Source organism: Palaemon carinicauda, unplaced genomic scaffold, assembly GCF_036898095.1.
Source record: "Palaemon carinicauda isolate YSFRI2023 unplaced genomic scaffold, ASM3689809v2 scaffold571, whole genome shotgun sequence".
Classification (NCBI taxonomy): Eukaryota; Metazoa; Arthropoda; class Malacostraca; order Decapoda; family Palaemonidae; genus Palaemon; species Palaemon carinicauda.
Window position 1 is genome coordinate 54,563 of NW_027171840.1, and position 5,438 is coordinate 60,000.

The window sequence follows — 5,438 nt, forward strand, 5'->3', positions numbered from 1 at the left end:
AGCCATTATCTTATTACTTTTTTTCAATCTTTCACTAAACCATAATTATAAATACCCTATATTGGAGATAATATTTTCCATATACTGTAAAGATTCTACCTCACTGATCTGTTCTCCCTCCAGTGATATTTCATCTTCCATAGCATATTCCGTTCTCGTGATGTCTGTCTTTCTTCTATTTATCTTGGGCCCAGCCTTATGTAATATTTCCTGCATTTTGATAAGCAAGCTTTGAAAATGCTCTTGTGCTCTACTATTAAAGACAGCATCATCAGCTTTCTCTAGGTCTGTTAATTTCATATTAACAATCCAGTCCAATCCTTCACCACTGTCTTCGACTGTTCTATTCATTACAAAACCAATGAGGAGGATAAAACAACATAGGTGACAACAGATTCCCTTGGAGTACTCCGCTGTTCACTGGGAATTTGTTTGATATGAATCCATTTACATTAACTTTGCAATTGCTGTGCTCGGGAAATGACTTGATAAAATTTGCATATTTCAGAGGAATTCCATAATAACGCAGGTCTCTTAACAAAATTGGTCGGTGCGTGCTATCAAAGGCTTTCTATATTTTATGCATTGCTGTTCACATCTTATAATGGATATTTGGTCATTACAACTTCTAGCTTTTCGAAATCCAACTTGTTCATTTCTCATCTTTTCATCAATATTGGTGTCCAGTCTCTTTCGATTAAGCATTATATTTTTATAACAACTGACGAAGTGTGATGCCTCTGCAATTATTGCATGTATGTATATATAAGTACATTTTATACATATTTACGCACATATACAGCATATATATAAGGGTTTGCCAATATATATATATATATATATATATATATATATATATATATATATATATATATATATATATATATATATATATATATATATATATATATATATATATATATATATATATATATATATATTTTTCCTCGTTTAACTTCTTCTGTTATATTGTTTGGATTTTACTACTTTCTGTGTGTTGAATAAAATCCATTGATAATATATTCAGTCGGAATCTTTCAGTCTTTGTTGACTCAGAATCCATTTTGTTGTTTTCACATTGTTATATATATATATATATATATATATATATATATATATATATATATATATATATATATATATATATATATATATATATATATGTTTTTTCAAAAAGGCCCATAAAAGAAACACAGGAAATATGAACAAATCCCACTATATTTCGGTCAATAAACATCGACCCTCTTCAGGATGTAAAGTAAAAATGAGGAATACAGTGGAGAGTGATAGTTTATATACGAAAGCAAAAGGATGTGTCCAAATGTTCTATAGTTGTTATAATTGCTGGAAGGATTAGCCAAATTTAATTACATCCAGGTGCGTCTTCTTATTGTTGAGCCGCTCGGAGGAAGTCTTGACCTCTGATGCATGTCTGGTGTTCGGTCTCCGTGGATTATCTTCTTAATGATAGGGTTGAGAAGAGTATTGTCCACTGTGTCAGCTTTCCATCGACCCCCAGATAGGTTCATTGTGTTTGATTGATTTATGATGGCTGTTTCCAGGATTTTCCTTCTGTACGGACAGGTACTCTTAAAAAGCAAAGATGACTCACTCCAGTTAATCTGGTGCCCCAAATCCCTAAGGTGAACGAAAATCCCCGAGTTTTCATAGCCATATCTAACAGATCTTTTGTGTTCGGATAATCTTTGAGATAGCGAACGGTCCGTTTGCCCAACGTTGACTTTTTCACAATCCCCACATGGTACTTTATAAATGCCAGATTCTATATCCCTTTTATTTTGATAAACATAGCCATATCTAACAGATCTTTTGTGTTCGGATAATCTTTGAGATAGCGAACGGTCCGTTTGCCCAACGTTGACTTTTTCACAATCCCCACATGGTACTTTATAAATGCCAGATTCTATATCCCTTTTATTTTGATAAACATTAATAAGGGCGCTTCCTATGGTCTTTGGATATGAAAAAACAAAGGGGTTTTCAGTTTTGATATGATTTGTTATATTTTTAATACCTTCTATATATGGGAGTTTTATCTTATTTTTAAAATCTCTTTGGTTAGTAACATCATGATCTTTATAATATATCGTGCTGGCTTTGTTGATGAACTTTTCTATGACATACGTTAGGTAGAATAGCTTGGCGAGTTGTTAACGAATGATTTCAAATTCTTTATTTAGGTAGGCTGGGGAACAGATTCTCAAACCTCTAAGAAACAGATTGCAAGCTACTCCAATTTTTACAGAAATGTCGTGATAACTAAAGAAGTGAATGTTGGTTTACTATACACAGTGAAATTATACACCGTCGATTCCCCTATAATTAGTATGTCCAAAAAAGCTAATTTTCCATCTTTTTCCCATTCAGTTTTAAATTTTATGCTAGGGACTAGGGAATTTAGATTATTGAAAAATATATTGAAATCTCCCCAGCTATCATCCCAATATGTGAAAATGTCATCAACATAACGTTGCCAAACCATGTTCGTAGGTTTAATTGTTGTTAAAATTTCTGTTTCAAAGTATTCCATGTAGAGGTTGGCTAAAATTGGAGATAACGGGCTGCCCATACTACAACCAAATTTCTGTTTGTAAAAATTTCCATTGAAAGAGACAACGTTATTTGACACGCTTAGTTTAATTAACTAAATTATTTTTTCAATACCGAGGGGGAAGTGATCTTCATAACCCTTTTACCCCAAAGGACGTACTGGTACGTTTCACAAAAGCCATCCCTTTACCCCCATGGACGTACCGGTACGTCCTCACAAAAATAATGCTATAAAAATTTCATTTTCATATTTTTCATACGTTTTTGAGAAAATTCAGGCATTTTCCAAGAGAATGAGACCAATCTCACCTCTCTATGACAAAAACTAAGCCTGTTAGAGCAATTTAAAAAATGTATACTGCAAAATGTGATGGGATAAAAATAATCCCTTGGGGGTTAAGGGTTGGAAATTTCCAAATAGCCCAGGGGTAAAAGGGGGATTAATTTTTCCCTCAAGAAACCTAGTACATCGTTGATCGGGACCTTTGTAAATAGGGACTCTATGTCAAGACTCAAGAGTTTTACATTGTTTACCGAGATATTTATTCTATTGAATTTCTGGATGAAGTCTTCTGCATGCTTAATATGAGCTGAAGAAAAGCTCCCTAGAAAGGGAGACAGCAAGTCTGCTAACCATTTTGATATATTATATATAAATGACCCTTTGCATGAGACGATTGGGCGTAAGGGAATACCGTCCTTGTGAGTTTTTGGGAGCCCGTAAAAATATGGCAACGAAAGGTTCATGACTTTGAGTTTTTCTAAGACCTCAATGTCTTTTTTATTATTTCCGATTTTTCTTACGGATTTGAAAAATTCCGGAGCAATAGAGTTACGGGGATCTTTTGTTAGCTTTTCATATGTAGTGTCATCATTTAATAGCTGTTGAACTTTGTTGACATACGTCTTTTTATCAAGAATGACTATTTTTCCGTCTTTATCCGATTTTGTGATGATGATATTATCGGTTTTGTTTAATGAAAAAATTGCATTATGAAACCTTCTGGGAAGCGGATTTTTACTGTTATTTTGTTCTATTGCATTTAACAAGATTCCTTTTAGGCAAGTTTCATTGTTTTTCAAAATTGTTTTTAGAGAAATGTTTATCAAAGGCCACCACATAATCAAAATGACTTTCCCGTCCGGGTTTCATAGCAAAAGAGATACCTAGATTCAGAGCTGTTTGCTCATTAACTGTGAGTGGACGGTTCGATAAATTCAAAACGTTATTTTCCAATCCTAAATTATTCCATGTACTATTTCGTATGAGTCTTTCTAATTTATTATTTAATTTCTCGGAGTGAGTCACATTACTATTAATAGCACCAGTCAGTACATATGAAGAAATATCTCTGTACATACCATCATCTCAGCATAGCAGACGAAGAGATACCCCCAATTCGCTAATATTCCTCTGTGTTACATAGATGTCATGATTTGCTGACTTAATTCGTTCTTGCAGAAATGTCCTGGAGGAATTAGGAAAGAGGTTCGATGTTGACGTCCAGCGTGAAAAGCCATACAATTTTGGTATAACTTGTTCCTGCAGACACTCTTCAAGAAACCATTTCTGGTTTTTCCTCCGGTGAAGTCCCTGCACTAGTCGTTCATAACGTCTGAATATATGCTTGATATCGGCATTCCAACTGAAGATATGGAAAAAACAAAGGGGTTCCATGATGGGCTAATATGTCTTACTTATAACTGTAATCGAACAGTTTAACATGTTTTTTCAAAAAGGGCCATAAAAGAAACACAGGAAATATGAATAAATCACACTATATTTCGGTCAATAAACATCGACCCTCTTCAGGATGTAAAGTAAAAATGATGAATACGTCCTGAAGAGGGTCAATGTTTATTGACCGAAATATATTGTGATTTATTCATATTTCCTGTGTTTCTTTTATGGGCCATTTTGAAAAAAAAACATGTTAAACTGTTCTGTTACAGTTATAAGTAAGACATATATATATATATATATATATATATATATATATATATATATATATATATATATATATATATATATATATATATATATATATATATATATATATATGCAAATATCCATGCACATATGTGTGTATCAAATATGAGGGTATATGGTAAAAAAAATAAAAATACAAACTAAATTAGTTCTACTTTGACTGAAGGTGATTGTGAAAAGTAAGATTCTTACCAAAGGATCTCGTTACTATGTAAAATACAATTGGGAAATAACCATAAAGTTTGATAAGAATAACACATATCACATTTGAAAAAGATGTGACATTCTAAATATCCGTTGCCCTGGGGATGTAAGGTGTTGTTCTGTTCATAGCATGACCAACCTCTTCATATATTCACGAAGCTTCCTAGAATACACTAACAAACCAGCATGATATTGAACGAAGGAGGGTCTAACAAATACTGAGGATATTTGATTTAGATACTGGGTGATTATTGTTGTGTCATATTTGGACAAATAGCGTGAGAAAATAGTTTCTAAATGATAAGTTACTCTACAGGCAGATTGGCTTTGTTGAAAGAGGTTTACTTTTAGACGGTATTCTCGGATGTTTATTTGGAATAGTTCCTGTCTCAAAATAATTGGTTTGAGTCTATGCATAAACTCTTGTCTTGTAATATACCAAATACCCTGATAACCTTTCCAGGTGGGATAACAAAGTAAACTACTCAATGTATCACAGTAAATGATAAGAATAAAATAGAAATAGGCTACGGAGAATTGAGGTTTACAAAGGAAGTGGAGAGAGGAATAATATAGCTATCTGGATGTTAAAGGATCTATGTAGGGAAGTATTTGTATATATATAAATGTACATATATGCGACCATACACACACACACACATATATAAATATA